Raw genomic sequence first — 19,729 nt, 5'->3', positions numbered from 1 at the left:
CCATCAGTCTCTACCAGCATGGCCAATGTTCAAGTATGATGGGAGTTATCAGAGCATCTACTTTGAATGCAGAAAGTGTCAGGCTCTAACCCTACCATCTCTTTCACTCAGTACATCGTTGAACCATGGAACTTGCTCCCATGGGTGGAAATGATGGCCACCAACTTAGATGGCTTTCAAAGAGGAGTAGACAAATTCATGGAGGATAAGGCTGTCAATGGCTATAGCCAGGATGCTTATGCCCTGCCTCCATGGTCGGAGGCAGCAATACTTCTGAATCCCAGTTGATGGAAATCACAGGAGAGGAAAAGGCTCTTGTGCTCATGTCCTGCTTGTGGGTTTCCAAAAATGGGCACCTGGTTGGCCACTGAGAACAGGATGCTGGACTAGATTTGCCCCCATTGATCTACCCTGATCATCTTTGTTTATGCTCCAGCTCCTCCTGCCAAGTGAATGAAGTGGGCTTCTGTCCCAAAGTAACACACCTACAAACTCTCCTATCTTTGCAGTTGCTGATTCCTCCCTGATTCTTTATGTTGCAACACCAGATAACAGGCAGCAATGCTTCTGAATCCCAATTGCTGGAAGGGAGAGGGCTCTTGTGCTCAGGTCCTCCTTGTCTCAACGAGATGAATATTAGGTAGGCTGGTTTGCCATCACAGTCTAGGTCCACATAATCTCCACATCCCTATATCACAAGGGGACTTCCTCAGGCCTGGGATCCAAATGCAGCCCTCCAGGCCTCTCAATCTGGCCCTTTGTTACTCACCTTGGGCTACACCTTCTCAGCCAGACCTGCTCTCCCCAGAGTGCACCCTCCGTATGCACTTTTGGCTGCCTGGAAATGCTCCTTCAGACTCTTACCATGGCTCTCATGTGCCTCAGAGGATAGAGGAGGAGTGGGAGTGATCAACTCCCAGCCGGAAACCAATGTCCCCACTGCGGAAGGACGTGTGGATCCAGAATTGGCCTCCACAGTTACTTACAGACTCGTTAAAACCGTGTTTATGGAAGACAATCTTACTCGGCTACGAGTACAGTGGTACCTAAGGTTAAGTACTTAATTCGTTCCGGAGTCCGTACTTAACCTAAAACTGTTCTTAACCTGAAGCACCACTTTAGCTAATGGGACCTCCTGCTGCTGTCGCGCCACCAGAGCCCGATTTCTGTTCTCATCCTGAAGCAAAGTTCTTAACCTGAAGCACTATTTCTGGGTTAGCGGAGTCTGTAACCTGCGGCGTGTGTAACCTGAAGCGTATGTAACCTGAGGTACCACTGTAATTGCCGAAGAAGAGAGGAGTGCATGAGAGTTAACAGAAAAATCAACCCAATACTGTGCCAAAGCAAAAATGTACACTTGTCGCTCTACGACACCTCACCTCTGCCCACCACACACCCTAGCATGTGGCCCCCGAAAAGGTTATCCGTATGGGAATGCAGGTCTCGGTCAGCAACAAAGTTCCTCATCACTGAGCTGCAATTCATGCAATTTTGGAAGCTATTTGCAGCAACACAACATTCAGCGTTTCATGGGGGCCCAGTGGTGATTTTCCTCCTGAGTTGAGGGTGAGGGAGCTGCTCCTAGCAAAGTAAACAGGTACAGGAGCATGGATTTGAAACCCTCTTTTCTTTTGGTAACAGCACAGCAGCATTCCAAAAACAGGCTTTTGCGCTCTCGCTCTCCCCCCCCCCCTTTTTTTTTTTTACTTTTTTGCTTGCTGGTGGTGTTGCCTGGGTTTCATCAGAAGAACCCAACACACGGAGAGAAAGACACAGTCTGTTTGTTTGTTGGTTCCCTCTCAGCGCACAGCAAAGAAGGAACTCAGATTTCAAGACCTCGCCCTAATCCTGTGGAGAGCCCCATCCTGTTCTTGTGCAACCGGGCTGCCGGGAATGAGGAAGTGGGGCAGACAGGGTGGAGCAGGGAGGGGGAGGAGCGGTCAAACTGGAGACAGGCTGCCTCTGAGCTGTGCTGCCTGGAAGGCTCTTCTCCGGCAGACGGCAGCGGAGGGAGGGAGGGAGGACGAATGTGCAGAGCCTCCGTGCTTAACTTGTGTGCGAGGCGCATTCCTCAGCACAGCCCGGATCTCAAAAGGCAGCAATTCGGGTTTGATTGCACAAGCGCGCGCGCACACACACACGCCCACAGCATTTCCTCTTATTTTCTCCACCATATGCTCCAACAGGCCCTTTTTACTTGGACAGTCCATAGTATTTTTTTTTGTCAATTTTGAAACAAAACTCTGCACATTATTCCAAATGTGGCTGCATGCGTACATACATTTAAAGCATTCCCACCACCACCACTACTACTATTCCAATGGGGGTGTGCAGCATGCAAGAAAGGAAATTCCTGCTTAACATCAAGAACAACTTGCTGGCAGTAAGAGCTGTTCAGCAGTGGAAGTGACACCCAGGAGAGGTGGTGGACTCTCCTTCCTTGGAGGTTTTTAAACCGAGGTTAGATGGCCATCTGTCTTGTATGATCTAGTTAAGATTCCTGCATTGCGGGGGAGGTTTAGACTAGATTATCAGGTACCACGAACTCTAGCATTCTAGGGTTTATTATTAATTAACCCAATGGAGCTGAGTACAATACATTTGGGACACGGGTGGCGCTGTGGGTAAAACCTCAGCACCTAGGACTTGCCGATCGTCAGGCGGGGTGCGCTCCCGTTGTTCGGTCCTAGCGCCTGCCAACCTAGCAGTTCGAAAGCACCCCCGGGTGCAAGTAGATAAATAGGGACCGCTTACTAGCGGAAAGGTAAACGGCGTTTCCGTGTGCTGCGCTGGCTCGCCAGAGCAGCTTCGTCACGCTGGCCACGTGACCCGGAAGTGTCTTCGGACAGCGCTGGCCCCCGGCCTCTTAAGTGAGATGGGCGCACAACCCTAGAGTCGGACACCACTGGCCCGTACGGGCAGGGGTACCTTTACCTTTACAATACATTTAAATCATTATTATTATTTTCCAATAAGGCTGTTTACCAGACATTTAAAGCATATTCATTCATTCATTCATTCAAGGGAAGTCATAATATGACTCTACCTCGAGTTAAGAACTTAATTCATTCTGGAGGTCCGTTCTTAACCTGAAACTGTTCTTAACCTGAGGTACCACTTTAGCTAATGGGGCCTGCCGCTGCCGCTGCGCTGCTGCCATGCAATTTCTGTTCTCATCCTGAAGCAAAGTTCTTAACCCGAGGTACTATTTCTGGGTTAGCAGAGTCTGTAACCTGAAGCGTCTGTAACCCGAGGTACCACTGTATTCTCCCTTGGTCAGACCACACCTGGAGTCCTGTGTCCAGTTCTGGGCAGCACAGTTTAAAGAACATTCTGACAAGCTGGAAAGTATGCGGAAGAAGATGATCAAGATGATGCAAGGGTTTTGGAAATCAAGTCTTGCAAAGTCTGGAGGTTCTCCACCCCTGTTAAAAGGTGGACTTGGAATATTAGTCAATTGCCTTGTAAATGATGTGTGAATTTTAGCCTATCGCTCCCTACCATCATGCAGAACAGGTAGGAGACTTGCAGAAGCAAGAATATCGTGACTTTGGCCCCCCCTTGGGTCGATTGTGGCAAAAGGGCTTTGCGAACAGATTCACCCCACCCCTACGCTTCTCTGGGTAATGTGGCAGCAATATAAACAAGCAACACAGAAGCCACCTATAATCTGACAGCTGTCCCTGACAGCATATCCTGTCATTTCCAATGAGGTGTTCCACCTCCTGGTGAATATTCACTTTGTCCTCACTTCTGGTCCAGCCCAACTATGTACTAGCCAAGATTGGGGAACGGCCCCACTTAGGTGATAAAGCTGTCACTACAGATCATACATCCCAGGTCAATTTCTCTCTGGTGGAGCAAGCAAGTCCTCAGAGGGGAAACTGACATGACATTGATAGGATCTCATAGATGGCCGCTCTTGCGTTCTGATGTTCTACCTTCATTGTAGGAGGCAGTATGTCTCTGAACAGTAGTTGCTGGAAACCCCAGGAGGGGAGATTGCTCTTGCACAGTTCTTGCTTGTGGGTTTCCCATAAGCATCTGGGTAGTCACTCTGAAAACAGGATGCTGGACTAGGTGGACCTTTAACCTGATGCACCAAGGCACTTATTATGTTCTTATGATCATGCATGCAGATCCGGCAAACAGAGGAAGATTTCCTGACATGTGAACCCCAGTGGTTGCAAGCCCTGAGAGAACAGCTGTTTCATTTCTGCCCAAGGAATCAGCCTACACACTAAACTGTTAGCTAAGCTTGGGGAACTAGTGAAAATCAAAACAATTATTTATGTCTTGAGAATGATACTGCTGTTAGACTGAAGGCTGCTTTTCAAGCCTCATCAGCCTTGCAGAAAACTGACATAAGAACATAAGAAGAGCCTGTTGGATCAGGCCAATGGCCCACCTAGTCTAGCTTCCTGTTCCCACAGTAGCCAATCGGATACCCCTTGGAAAGCCTACGAGCTGAATTCAAGCACATGAACACTTTCCCTTCCTGCAAATTCCAGCAACTTGTACTCAGAAGGATTGCTGCCTGCAACTACAGAGGCAGAGCATAGCCCTCATGGCTAGTAGCCATGGACAGCATGCTTCTTTATGAATTTGTCTCATCCTCTTTTAAAGCCATCCAGGTTGGTGGCCATCACTGCCTCCTGTGGAAGGGAGCTCCATGATTTAACTATGTGCTGTGTGAAGAAGTACTGTCTTTTATTTCTCCTGAATCTTCCAACATCAATTTTCACAGGATGTCCATGAGTTCTAGTTCTATGAGAGAGGGAGATAAAGGCTCAGAAACTTGAGGACTAGTGTACAGTGGTACCTCGGGTTACAGAAGCTTCGGGTTACGCGTTTTCAGGTTGCGTACTGCGGAAAACCCGGAAGTACCAGAAAGGGTTACTTCCGGGTTTTGCTGATTGCGCAGAAGTGCTAAATCATGCTTTGTGCATGCACAGAAGTGCCAAATCACGGCATGTGCATGCACAGACGCAGCACTGCAGGTTACGAATGCTGTGGGTGCAGACGTGCCTCCGTCATGGATTACGTCCGCAACCCGAGGTTCCACTCTACTGTCTAATTTTCACTTTTCAAGAAAATAAGAATGGTGTGTATGGGGTTCAGCTATGAATGATGTAGTAATGATCAAAGATCACTAGTCTTCCAGGAGAAGCGCTCTGGGGGCTTATGGTACCTCTGGTTACGACCTTAATTTGTTCCAGAGGTCCATTTTTAACCTGAAACCATTCTTAACCTGAGGTACCACTTTAGCTACTGGGGCCTGCTGCTGCCACTGCGCCGCCGCCTCACAATTTCTGTTCTCATCCTGAGGTAAAGTTCTTAACCCGAGGTACTACTTCCAGGTTAGCAGAGTCTGTAACCTGAAGTGTTTGTAACCTGAAGTGTTTGTAACCTGAGGTACCACTGTAATGCTTCTTCAAGGGACAGGCAAGAATTAGAACAGGGAGAGGCAAGGTGGCTCCCTCCAGATGATGTTGAGCTACAACTCCCATTAACCTCAGCCAGAATGGCCGACGGCCAGAGACAATGGCCGTGGCTGGGTGAAGGACAGTCAGTTCCATTTCCCATGAAAGGGAAACCCATCTAATTCAAACTTTCTGAAACATGGCAATAATAACACCCAAACACAACCATCCTTCAAAATCCATTCATTTCTGCACTTTGCAATGCAGTTCTCCAGCCAGGTAATACTTGCAAAAATGCATGTATTGAAGTAAAGTGTGCATAAAACGGTGCATGTTTTGTGAAAATGACAAACAGAAAGGCATTTAAATATTAGGAACAATTGCTTTGCCAAAATGTGTGTGTTAGACAAAATTGTATACAACAGAGGGGTATATTCCCTCTAAAATGCTGATGATTAAAAAAACAACAACACAGGCTGATGTGGAAATGTGAAGAACTAAACTTAAGATTTGAAGAATGAAAAACTGAGGGAAACTGAAATGGGCAAATTTGTTCATCCCTAGTTGAGGATGTTGAGAACTTGAGGATGACTATCCCTCAGCCCCAATGTTGACTGGAGCCTATTGTGGCTGGTGGAGCAGAAGGCAGGGAGCCCCCACAGTAGGTGGAGCCAGAGCCAATCACAGATGGAGCCAACTAGTTCTAGTTTTGTCCCCATCCTCCTCCTTGCTAAGTTATGCAAGGGCATCACTGAGACTTATGGAGGAGGAAGGGCAGGCAGGGCATGCCTTTGGACTGGTTATATATAGGAAGGCAGGCAGGTGGGGGCTGGCTGAGGGCAGAGTGAGGTTGGTGGGGTAGTGCCCCATTTGCCCGAATGGACCAGCCTCCACTGGTAGGGCAGAAGTCAGGGAGACCAACAGTAGGTGGTGCCAGAGTCCATGCCAGGCAAAGGCACACCCTGATTGGTTGTACTAAGAAGGCAGGCAAGTGGGGACTGGCTGCAGGCAGATTGAGGCTGGTAGAATCGTGCTCCATCTTCTCTAAGAGACCAGCCCCTACTGGTTAGTCTACTCCCTGCAGCGTAAAATGTAGCCAAAGAGTACGGAAGAAAAGGTGGGAACAAAACAGGATGTTCTAGTTAGAATTTCAGATCCCGGGATGAGAACCTGGGGCCGTTTCTTCCCTTCCTCCTTCTCCCTCCCTTGTCTAGCTTATCGAGCAGGCAGGGAATTTGTGGGGTGGGGCAGGGGGAGTGCTTTTGAGTGCCTGCCAGGAACTCAGATATGCGTCTCTGCCGTCACCAAGCCGAAAGAGATTATTCTCTGGATCTCCTGTGCTGTTTATCAACAGCACTTAGGGCTGCAGATGTTCCGGTTTGGAGGGGGGGTTAAGAGAAATAATTTCTGTAACCTCAGAAGGAGTGAGGAAGTAGGGGAGAGAGCAGGCTTTTTGCAAACAAGGAAGAGACATCTACAGTGAAAGCCGAGGTTGTTAATGAAGCAGCAAATGATCACCACCCTAGGAGGCAACAAAGCAGAGCTAAAATTCCTTCTGGAGGTGTGGTGGACTTGATCCAGTGGGACATTCTCCCACACAAGCGTTGACACCATGAGCACATACACAGAGCTTGCTGGAGCAGATCAATGGTCCATCTAGTCTAGCATCAGATGCCCATTATAGGAAGCCCATAAGCAGGACCTGAGCACAACAGCTGTCTTCCCACCTGTGGCTTCCAGCAACAGGCATCCAGAATAATTGCTGGCTTAGACAAAACAGTCATCGCAGCTAGTACCAATTGATGACACTATCAACAAGACTTGCGCAAGATTATCTCTGAGGGCAGAGATGGCAAACCTCTGGCCTGTGGGCTGGACTTGGCCCCAAGGCATCTCTCTCTGGTCCTTGGAATCTGGTTGGCCTATGTGAGAACAGGATGCTGAACTAGATTGGCTTGGTTCACCAGGCTCTTACATTCTTATGTTGTTAGTCTAGAAAGTGTCAGTTCAGCAAATGTGAAAGAGAGGTATCTGCAGCAAACAAAATCAGATTTGTATGGGAAATCACCTTGGACACTGGTATCTCGTCCGTCCGTCCCCACCAGCACTGCCCAGCTGCATCTCTGGATGGGTGTCTTCTGTTGCCCCTCTGTGGATGTCTCTCCCTCTGGCAGGGTGCCTCTTTCCCAATGAGGAGGGGAAGCACCCTTCAAAGGCCAGACTTAGCTCCTCGGCTCACAGTGAGAGGTCCACCATCCAGCTGAGCCACTTCAACACAGACCGCAAGTAAATCAACCAGACAGGAGGGGAGGAAAAAAAACAGGGGAAGGGGACAGGATGAGATAACTGAGAGAAGAAAAGTTGTGCGGGGGTGGGGGGATAGCAAAAGCCAAAGAGGAGGAGAAAAAAGAGAAGGAGATTCCGTACAGGAGAGTAAGGCAGTAGACCAGCAGGAGCTCAATGGAAGATGGAGCAGCAAATTCCTGAGTTGCTCTCAGCAAATATGATTCAGAAACTTTAATAAGAATAAGGGTGATCTAACCTGCTCTTGTTCCCCAGGGCAAGGAGATCTCCTTGGCTGAACCCCTTTCCGAGCAGAGTAGAGGGACCTTTTCAGTTTTTGATGTCCCCTGCATTTTGGTGCATACCTGCCTGCCCATCTGGAAATTCTGACAAGTCTACTATTTCGGCATGGATCTGTTTGGTATTATTAAGGAACAGGGAACAATTCCATGCACAGCACTGGTCTCCTCCCTTCAGAAAGGATATTGCAGAGCTGGGAAAAGTCCAGGAAAGGACAACCCAAATGATCAAGGGGATGGAATGACCCCCTACAAGGAAAGGTTGCAGTGTTTGGAACTTTTGGGTTCAGAGAAAAGGCAAGTGAGATGCAATGTGATAGAAGCAAGCTTGTTTCCTCCTGCTCTGGAGGCTAGGACCCAAACCAATGGATTCAAGTTACAAGAAAGGAGATTCCAACTAAACATCAGGAAGAACTTTTTGGCATTAAGAGCTGTTTGTTGAACAGACTCCCTCATAAGGTGGTGGACTCTCCTTGCTTGGAGGTTTTTGAACAGAGGTTGGGTGGCCATCTGTCATGGATCCTTTAGTTGAGATTCCTTCATTGCAGGTGGGTTGACTAGATGACCCTTGGGGTCCCTTCCAGCTCTACAATTCTAAGATTCTGTGATACTAAGTGCATTAAATTATTCATGGCATGGAGAAAGTAGATAATACTAGAACTTATGGACATCCCATGAAGCTGAAAGTGGGAAGATTCAGGAGAGATAAAAGGGACTTCTTCATGCAGTGCAGAGTTAAACTGTGGAACTCGCTCCCACAGGAGGCAGTGATGACCACCAACATGGATGACTTTAAAAGAGGATTGGACAAATTCAAGGAGGAGGAGAAGGCTGTCAATAGCTATTAGTCATGATGGCTGTACCAGTGTGGTGAAGTGGTTAGGCAGCCTTTCTCAACCTTGGGTCTCTAGATATTGTTAGACTACAACTCCCATCCTCTTTAGTGAAATATACTCGGAGTCACTAGCAGGACCAGTGGTCAGGAATGATGAGAGTTGTAGTCCAACAACTTCTGGGGCCCCAAGGTTGAGAAACGCTGGGTTAGAATGTTGAACTGCGATATGGGAGACCAGGGTTCAAATCCCCATTTGGCCTGGTCTCTCAGGTCCTAGGTCAACACTCTAACCACTCCAACACACCAGATACAACCTGATATAAATATTATTTGTATACCACACATTTCCCCCAAGGAGCTCAAGGTGACATGGTTCTCCCAATCCTGGTTAAGTCCTACAAAAATATAGTGTGGTAGGTTATAGGCTGACAGTGACTGGCCCTGAAGGTCATCTGGTGAGCTTTGTGGCCAAGTGGGGGAACTGAAGTCCACATCTCCCAGGTCCTAGTCCAGCACTCTAATCACTACACCAGACCAATCCTTGAATCACTGGGTCCCGATCTACACTTCAGCCCAGGAGCTGCAGGTCTGGCCAGCACCTGTTGGAATGTCACAAAAACCAAACCCCTCAAGCAAAGTGTAAGCTTACAACATCTGCGGCTTTCTTTGCATCATGAGAATGTGACACCCATGTGGTCCTTGCATGCGCCGTGGCCTGGGTGACAGTTCAAATAGTGTGTTCATCAGTCCACAGCACATTGCACATTTAGTTGCACATTAGCTTCATATGGGGGAGAACTACATTTCTACATATTTCCCAGAAGCAGGAAATCTGCAATCAGAGCTCAGAGGCACAGGAGTTCCAACTCAGAGGAAGTCCACTAGGAGTCTAAGAGGGCAGATTTCCCACCAGTTGCTGCTCAGTGGTAGAGCACCTGAGCAGGAGGAACTTGCAGCAAAGTGTTGCCACTCAGTGTTCTAGCCTGCCAGCCACACCTCTTTCAAGATACAGTGCTACCTTGGTTCTCAAAAGCCTTGGTACTCAAACAACTTGGAACGCAAACACTGCAAACCCGGAAGTGTTCCAGTTTGCGAACTTTTTTCAGAAGCCAAACGTGCTCTGTTTTGAGTGTTGCGCTTCCAATTTGAGTGCCATACTTCCATTTTGAGTGTTACGCTGAGGTCTGTCTGTTTTTGCTATTTATTTTGCATTTTTGTTTTTGCGGCTTGTTTGTTTTCTTTTTGTGACTGTGTGGAACCCAGTTCAGCTACTGATTGATTGATTGATTGTGTGACTGCAGTACATTGTTTATTGCTTTCATTTTATGGATCAATGGTCTCTTTAGATAGTAAAATTCATGTTAAATTGCTGTTTTAGGGGTTGTTTTGAAAAGTCTGGAATGGATTAATTCATTTTGCATTACTTTCTATGGGAAAGCGTGCCTTGGTTTTGGAACACTTTGGTTTTGGAACAGGCTTCCAGAATGGATTAAGTTTGAGAACCAAGATACAGTCATACCTAAGGTTACGAATGCTGCGTGTTGCGTGTTTTTGGGTTGCGGACCATGCCAAACCCGGAAGTACCAGAACGGGATACTTCCAAGTTTCGGCACTCACGCATGCACAGAAGCTCAAAATGACATAATGTGCATGCACAGAAGCGCCGAATCGCGAATTACGAACGCTGCGGGTTGCGAACGTGCCTCCCGTACAGATCACGTTCGCAACCCGAGGTATGATTGTACCACTGTACTCAATTTCATGCCATTCCCCCACTATTTTTCTGTTCCTTTCCCAAAATGGTTGGTCAGCATTCTCCAGCTGCTGAGTATTTTCAGGCTGGATCTAGACGCATCAAAAAAACATTTCAGGAAAATGTGCTGTAAACTTCATAATGGGAAATCACGTTGTCAAAAGACAGATCTCTATAGTGCCATCTGGTGTCACAGTGTTATAACACATTTAAAACGTTTTTTGTTTGTTTGTGGGGGGTTTTACTAACGTAGCTGAGTCCTCAGTCCTCATCAAGCTGTTCTTTTCTGAAGTTCTTCTTTTCTTCCTTTAAGAAACCATGGGGTTCCCTCAGGGATGCTGAATTTTCCCTCTTGATTCCCATGTTAGCTACATTGTCATTGTAACCCAGTGCTGGAGATTGCTATTAGAGTGTAGAAGCAGGACCTGCAACTAGATTTTCACTTAATCATTCTTAATTTCTTAATTTTAGATCTTTGTAACCAACTCTGGGGTCTGCTGGTGTAGGGCAAGTAAAAAAATAATACAGTCATACCTCGGGTTGAAGTAGCTTCGGGTTAAGCATTTTCGGGTTGCGCTCTGCGGCGACCCGGAAGTAACGGAGCGCGTTACTTCCGGGTTTCGCCACTTGCGCATGTGCAGATGCTCAAAATGACGTCACGCGCATGCGCAGAAGTGACGAAACGCGACCCGTGCAGATGTGCGGGTGCGAGTTGCGTTCGCTTCAGGATGCGAACGGGGCTCCGGAACGGATCCCGTTTGCATCCAGAGGTACCACTGTACTGATAATTGTTGTTTGTTATTATGGTGTGCTCTTGTTCAGGGATCCAACCCAATCAACCAGATGTGCTCTTTTTCAGGCTCTCCTTTCCTCTCCATTCCTCTCAACTCTGTTTTCCACTTCCCATCCAATAGATAGTGAGTATTCCATGGCCCCTGAGTTCTTGTTTTCTCTCTAAGTTCCCCTACACACCCTTACCATAATTTTTATTACTAATAATAATAATAATAATAATTTATTATTTATACCCCGCCCATCTGGCTGGGCTTCCCCAGCCACGCTGGGCGGCTTCCAAAAAAATAGACAGGGCTGCCTTCAGATGTCTTCTAAAAGTCTGGTAGTTGTTGTTCTCTTTGACATCTGGTGGGAGGGCATTCCACAGGGAGGGCGCCACCACCGATGAGGCCCTCTGCCTGGTTCCCTGTAACTTGGCTTCTCGCAGTGAGGGAACCGCCAGAAGGCCCTCGGTGCTGGACCTCAGTGTCCGGGTAGAACGATGGGGGTGGAGACGCTCCTTCAGATATACTGGACCGAGGCCGTTTAGGGCTTTAAAGGCCAGCACCAATACTTTGAATTGTGCTCGGAAACGTACTGGGAGCCAATGTAGGTCTTTCAAGACCGGTGTTATGTGGTCTTGGCGGCCACTCCCAGTCACCAGTCTAGCTGCCACATTCTGGATTAGTTGTAGTTTCTGGGTCACCTTCAAAGGTAGCCCCACGTAGAGCGCATTGCAGTAGTCCAAGCGGGAGATAACCAGAGCATGCACTACTCTTGCGAGGCAGTCTGCAGGCAGATAGGGTCTCAGCCTACGTACCAGATGGAGCTGGTAAACAGCTGCCCTGGACACAGATTTGACCTGTGCCTCCATGGACAGCTGTGAGTCCAAAATGACTCCCAGGCTGCGCACCTGGTCCTTCAGGGGCACAGTTACCCCATTCATTCCACACCTGCCCGCCTCCTGTCCCCCAAAAACAGTACTTCTGTCTTGTCAGGATTCAACCTCAATCTGTTAGCCGCCATCCATCCTCCAACTGCCTCCAGACACTCACACAGGACCTTCACCGCCTTCACTGGTTCTGATTTAAAAAAGAGGTAGAGCTGGGTATCATCTGCATACCTATAGTTTTTTGTACTTAAACTTTGGGGTTCCCCTAAAACTGCTAATAGCCCTCCCCATTTTGCGTAGGTACTGTGATTTTGTCTACAAAATCCCTGTTTAGGGAAATTTTTAATGTTTGATGTTTTATCACATGATGATGATGATGATGATGATGATGATGATGGGAGCCGCCCAGAGTGGTTGGGGAAACCCAGCCAGATGGGTGGGGTATAAATAACTTATGGACATCCAATGATCCTGATTTATACCTACAAGCAATGATCCAGTCTGCTGGAAAACTGGAAGATTCAGGACTGTGTGCCCCTCCACTCTGCCCATCTCACAAAAGATGTTGTAGAGCTAGAAAAGAGCTGTAGCTCAATAGTAGAGCATCAGCTTTGCAAGTGGAAGGTCCCAGGTTCAATCCCCAATGGCATCTCCAGGTAAGGCTGGGAGAAACTCCCTGTATGAAACGCTGGAGAGCCACTGCCAGTCAGTGTGGACAACACTGAACTAGATGTACCAATAGACCACAGTTTTAAATGGTCACAGTTGTACTGAGTCACAATTTAAGGCAGCTTCCTATGTTATGCAGCTGAAGCTCAGCTCAAATCTCAGAGAGGATGTGAGAGATTTATAAGGCATCATTACCTATGTTTTTGTTTAAATCAGCCCCTTATTCAGAACCACGAGGACTAGGGTCTTACGTTTTAGGAAGAGCTGAGCCTCAAGATAAAGCATCTGCTTTGCATACAGAAGGTCTCAGGTTCCATTCCTGGTAGCATCTTCAGGTAAAGCTGGGAGAGACTCCCAGACTGAAAGCCACTGCCAATCAGTGTAGACAATATGGAGGTCATTAGATCCGATGGTCTGAGCTGGGATAACCTCCAGCAATCCCTGATCACTGTCCAGGTTTGCTGCAGCTGATGGGATCTGGATCCTAACATCTGGCAGGCACCAGGCTGGCTACCCCTATCCTGTACACAGTGTGTGTGTGTGTGTGTGTGTGTGTGTGTCCGTGCACATGCAGTGAAGGCAATTAAATCACCCTGCAGTTCAAAGACAGGAGAGGGGCTGGCAGGACTGCATTTGCTGGATTGCCTGGAAGGTCTCGTGCAAAACGTCTGATGGATTAGACAGCAGACAATTAGATTTCTAACACACAAACACACGTTTCTCCATCCATCTGCAAGGCCAGGGTGGGTGAATGCAGCTGTCCTATGCTGTCTTTGGAAGCCACACACAGCTGAATTGGGGGAAGGGGAGATCACCCACAGCCTTGTTTTTCAACAGCAGTCTGGACAGACACCCTCCCCCCCTAAAAAGGGGGGGGAGGGAGAGGGATAGAGGTGGGGCCCAAGGGGTGAGGCAATTGCATGGGGAAGAAGTTAACTCCTCACTGGCTAGAGTTGCCTCCCACTCCACTGGAACTCTCTGCTGCAGAGCAGGCAGTTAGTTGGATAGAAGAAAAGGCCATTATTATTGCAGGGCTTAGAGAAAAGAGGAGGAGGAAGGAAGAGGGCGGTGTGTGTGTGTGTGTGTGTGTGTGTGTGTGTAGGAAACAAAAGTATTAAAAAGGGAAAGGTGGAAGAAAAGAAGGAAGTCATGGAGGCTGTGCAGCTTAGTGGTAAGAGCAGCTGCTTTGCATACAGAAGGTTATCAATCCCTAAAGGCATCTCCAGGTAGGACTAGAGAAAATGTCCTTACCTGGAACTTAGAGCTGCTGTTTGTCACTGTGTGTGCATAGGAGCCCATTCTGAGGAGCTGCGCCCCAATAAAATATTTGAGGGGGCCAGTGCCTCCCCCCACAAAGTTAATGGGTATTGCCATTCACATGGTGTGTGCGCCATGTATTGTGATCCATTATGTGGGGCTCCCCATATTTTATTTAAGTTGGCACCCATGCTGTGTGGGCAACTCTAAATTAGAGAGGCCCAGGTATGGCTGGGAAACACATCCTTGCCTGAAACCCTGGAGAGCCACTGCTGCCAGCCATTGTGGTCAGTCCTGAGCTAGATGGACCAACGGTCTGACTCTTCATAAACAGTTTTTGAAGTTTCTTTATTCTGAATTATGAGGACTAGAATCTTAGCTGGCATTTAAGGAAAGGACTGTAGCTCAGTGACAGAGCATCTGCCTCACTAGTCCATTCCTATTCAGTGCCACTCTTTTTTAAAATAAATAAATAAATAAATAAACCTAATCACTTAGATGAAATCCAATCCTCTATTCTGAATCTATTTGTAAAGCAGCCCAATTTGCATACCTTCACTTTGGATGACCTCATTTCCCTTCTTCCTCAAATCCATCCAATTGATTCATGTGGCGCAATCCATGTGTGAGCAAAGGATACTTGACAGAGGGCAGTTCTCTACATTTTCTCCAAGGAGTTTGAGGTAGCATACATTGGTCTTCGCCCACTGTTAAATCCCCACAACAGCCCTGTGAGGTAGGCTAGACTGACAGGCAGTGACAGAGGCCATCCCCTGAGGAACAGACAAAATTCAAATCAGGTGAAGACATGAAGGGGAGCTGAAGATATTGTAGTTATTCCCACTAAAATACTGTTACAAATATATAAAAATGATGTTATTAGGGCATTTATGATACCTATAATTTTGATTACAAATGTATTTATTATTTTGCAAGCCATTTTGAGTGCTTTTAAGCAGAAAGGTTGGCTTAAAAAGTTATATTTTGATTACAGACATTAGTATTTTAATGGGGCTGTTTTGTTCTCCATTTTGATTACAGCTGTTTATATTTTAATAGATGAGATTGGTTTTTATATTTCTAAACTGCTTAAAGGGCTAGTACGGCAATAAGTGGCACATAAATTAAAGAGGAGGAGGAGGAGAGAAACAGGAAGAAGAGAAAGATGAGAAAAAACAGGAAGAGCAAATAGTAGTATTTTATTATTATTTATTACATTTCTATAAACTCTTCATGCAAGGATCATAGTGCAGTTTACAATATTGTATATAAATACAAAAATTCATACCATAATAACAGACAAAAAAAACCCCTCACCCCAGTTTACAAGGCTACAGATTGTTTAATTAGCCAAAGGCCTAGGAGATTAATGTTTTTGCCTGATGCCTAAATATTTGTAAGGAAGGCGCCAGGTGAGCCTCCCTGGGGAAAGACTTCCACAAACAGGGAGCCACTGCAGAAAAGACCCACACTTGTGTTACCACTCTCTGGACCTCTTGTGGAGGAGGCACACAAAGAAAGGCATCAGATGATGATCGCAGGAGCCAGGTTGGTTTAAGGTTACCAGATTTTTTTCAATGAATCCAGGGACACTTTTCAACTTCAATGGATTTTGTATGGGGACTAATTTGTAAATCTGGAGACTGTCCCAGGGAAACAGGGACATCTGGTAACCTTAGCGTTGGTTCATATGGGGGAGAGACAGTCTTATGAAAGTATGCCTTCTTTGCTGCCTTCACTCCCATTCCTTGACATTTGACAGGAGGGTAAACCACAGAGTGGGTGCCACTGCCAAGAAGGCCTCTCCCTGGTTCCCTGCAATTTGACTTCACGCAGTGAGGGAACTGCCAGAAAGCCCTCAGAGCTGGACTTCAGTGTAGCTGTATTTATGGAATAATAAAATACATAAACATTTATCCTTATTGTTCCTTTTCAGCCAATTGATCAACAGATTTCTATATTTTCATGTTTAGAGAGGGGTGTTTGGGGTTTGTTGGTCTGTGACAAAGATACCTTGTCTACAGTTGCTCCTGCCCACAAAGGAAACCAAGGGTAGCGATTCTAAAGCCTCTCCTGTGAGAGAGGCAACCAGGCAGGTATGATTAGGATTCCACCGTGAATTTGATGAGTAGATATAGCAAGGATGATGGCCAGAGCCGCAGTGAGGAAGAGTGGAAGTAGGGGAAATGAGACGGATTTACTGCATCAAGGGCCTATTAACAGAGCAATCAGGGTATCCGTACACTTGGGTGAGTTATTGGACACCGCAACCCAGCACTGTAAACAGGCAGGTGAGGGGCCTTGAGATGTATTCCCAGCAACCTGGGTGTCTTTCTGATCATCATCATCATCATCATTTATTATTTATACCCTGCCCATCTGGCTGGGCTTCCAACAAAATATTAGAATACAGTCATGCATCAAACATTAAAAGCTTCTCTAAACAGGGCTGCTTTCAGATGTCTTCTAAAAGTCTGGTAGTTGTTGTTCTCTTTGACATCTGGTGGGAAGCCTACCAAATCCTCCCTTCGCAAAACAAGAAACAAACCTAGATACTGCAAACCTTTCAAACTAAACACTTCCTTGATTTTTTGCAGTGCTGTTCTTGAACCATAGGGTCATAGGAAGTGGCTTTTTACTGAATCATATCATTGGTGCACTCAGCTCAGTATTGCTTATGGGAGTATGCGGGCAAGTTCAGAAGTGCAGAGGTCCCTTCATGGCAGTCATAGCACCTACATGGAGCCAACGATTTGCTCCGGTATCTTTTTCAGAGTTACTTAAGTTGTGTTTTCCTTGAAGTTCTGTTCTACTCTTGAAATTGAAGCCCCTTGTATTTTCAGCACTCCTAAATGCTTGCCTTCAGAGCAGACAAAACAATTCCTCTGTTTTTCCTGAGTGCCTTCTCCAGAGTGACCCTAGGAGCCCATCCTTGGTGTTGACTTGCCCCCTTTTGTCTGCCTGGCTTCAATCAGCACAAAGGGTGAGAAGACTCCTCCTCAGTCGCTGGAAAGCTCCCCTTTCATGTGGATTGGGCCAGTCTAGGACCCTGGAGACTGGGACCCTTGCACAGAAATAGTAATTGGTCTTCCACTCCCGGAGGCCCTGAACCACTACACCTTGACTATACTGACTGGCAGTGGCTCTCCAGAGTTCATTCAGGCAAGGAGCATTTTCCAGCCCTACCTGGTGATACCACCACAGATTGAACTGGAACCTTCTGCATGCAAAGCAGGTTCTCTACCACTGAGCTATGGGTGTTTCCCTGAAAATAATCTAGTCTTCATGGCTCTGAGGAAAAGGCATAATTAAATAGGAACATCAATGCAGCTACTACAGTATTGTTGGCACTGGCTGGCAGCGGCACTCAATGGTTTCAGACTAAAGTCTTCCCCAGGCCCAGACCCTTCTTTGGAGTGTGTCCAAAAATGTGTACATGGAAGAGAAAGAATGCATAAGGATATATTTGTGGAAATAACACGTGAAAGTGCCTTATATCCAGGGAATTTTGGTGTGTTAGGCAAAATTGCACCCAAATTGTGTAAATTATGTTCACTAAAATGCATTTAGCCAAGCACAATCCAGCACAATCCATCAGATACTTAATTTTGGAGGAGCATATTTTACCCTGGCTATAATCGAACTGAGACTCTGAATTTAGGAAAACAAGAAAGCTATGTTTACAACAGGAAATACATGCTTGATAGGACAGATTCTGATTGTGTTTGACTAAGGTAGAGATGCCTTGAGCCATCCTTGCTCTCATATCTCAACAGGGGAGACACCAAAGATGCCTCCTCTCCCAAGGTGAGGATGAAGAAGGAAGTAGGAAATGAGGTCAGCTTCCTAGGAGTATCAGACTGGCACTGGAGGGAAAGTCAACACCAGTTAGGTGAGAAAGGACTGTCTAGGAAAGTTGGGAGGTTCCTCTCCAAGGAGCAATGGTGCCCCAGGTGAAGGCCACCTTTGGCGCCCCCTCCAGTTGTTAAACTTTGAAGACTTTAATGTTCAGATTGGATTTGACACTGTTTCCCAACTTGGATTTGCTCCTGTCATTTAACCCTGCCATGTAAGGCAGCAATGGGGGAACATTTTTCAGCTGCAGGTCACATTCTCTTCTGGGGACTGCCAGTAGTGGGCAGGGCCAGAGGTAAAAGGGGTGGAATAAGGGATGCAAATTTTACTTTTGTCCAGTAAACTAGTTTCTACACACACCCCTCTCTATCCTTCATAAAGAAATGCAAGAGGGGTTCCGCTATACATTTCAGCCATGGGGTGGGGGAGAAACAATTGTGGTGTGAAGCAGAGCCAGTGAGGGTGCGATATTGGGAAAGGGTGTGTGGCCTGGGAAGAGTTCCAAAACAGCCAGGCAAAAAGGTCTGGAGGGTTACATTTGGCCTCCAGGCCTGAGGTTCCTCACTTGCGTTATTAGGTGATAAGATGACCACAACCCCTTCCACCATTTCTTTAAAGAACTGGTTGTCCTATTTGTTTCAGCTGCTGAACAGATCACTGAGAAGATCCTCCTAACCCTGTCACCCTCAGCATATGCCCCTCCATCCAGTTCCTCCTGCCTCCTATGTTTTCAACAAATGTTGATTTGCCAACTCTAATTTTATGAGACAATGTATGCCAACTCTACACACACACACGGTCCCTTTCTGTGGGCAGAAAGACAACAGAGTCCTTTGGCATCAGGGATCAAACAATGGGCAGAAGCTTCCCTTAACAGATATCTACCTAACAAAACTACTGGCAAAAGCTTGGGAGTGCAAACCAGGGAGGGAATTTGCCAATCCTGGTGGGGTTCTAAAGCAAGGCACATCCCTAATTTTTGCGTGTCAGAGAGGCTGTTAAAGGCTCGTAGAAGTGGGAGCAAGCAAGGGGGCGGGGGGAGAGAAAGAGCTGGCAGAGAAATAAAAACCCCAGTCAAGGCCCAGGAGCCGTTCTCGTTTGTTGCATCCCGACCTTCTTTCTATTTTGTTTTTGCATTGCTCCTTGAGAGAAGGTGGATCAGGGCCCAGAAATTTAATGAGCAACCAGCAGAGGGGAGGGAGCTGGCATGAAGCCTGGCTTTCATCGGCAGAGTCTCTTGGGAAACGCTGTCCCGCAGGCACGCAGGCAGGAACGTAAGCGGGGAGGGCGCAGAGAGGAGGAAGAAAGAGAGAGAGAGAGGAGGAGAGCCTCCGCTGCTCCTGGCTCTTTGCAGGCCTCAGCAGAACGCCTTTCTGCCATTTCCTGTTCCCCGTTGCCATAGTAACCATGCTTTTCTCTCTTCCATCTTTCCACTCTTTGCTTCTCTCACACACACACACATATCCCTCATCTTCCTCTCCTCTCCCTCTTTCTCTCTCCTTCTGAGATCCCGCCTGTACAGTTCTTTTTTAAAAAAAAATCTTTTAAAAAAACAGTTTGACTGATCAAAGGGCATAAGGACATATGTGCTGGATCAGGCCCAGACTTCCAGTATAGTCTAGTGTGGCCACAGATCCTGCTTTTCAAGGCAACAGTCCTATTGGAGGGCATCCTCTGATCTTGAAGGTC

General features: G+C 46.9%; 1 long non-coding RNA gene across 1 annotated transcript in view; it reads right to left on the bottom strand.

The window, feature by feature from the left end:
• LOC308468063 overlaps positions 1 to 19,729 on the bottom strand; it is a 64,899-nt gene that overhangs the window by 21,919 nt on the left and 23,251 nt on the right. The gene's annotated exons all lie outside the window — the stretch shown is intronic.

This window comes from Podarcis pityusensis (assembly GCF_964106645.2).
Source record: "Podarcis pityusensis genome assembly, chromosome: Z".
Taxonomy (NCBI): Eukaryota; Metazoa; Chordata; class Lepidosauria; order Squamata; family Lacertidae; genus Podarcis; species Podarcis pityusensis.
The sequence above is the reverse complement of the archived record's forward strand: the minus strand, read 5'-3'. Positions and strand labels throughout refer to the sequence as shown.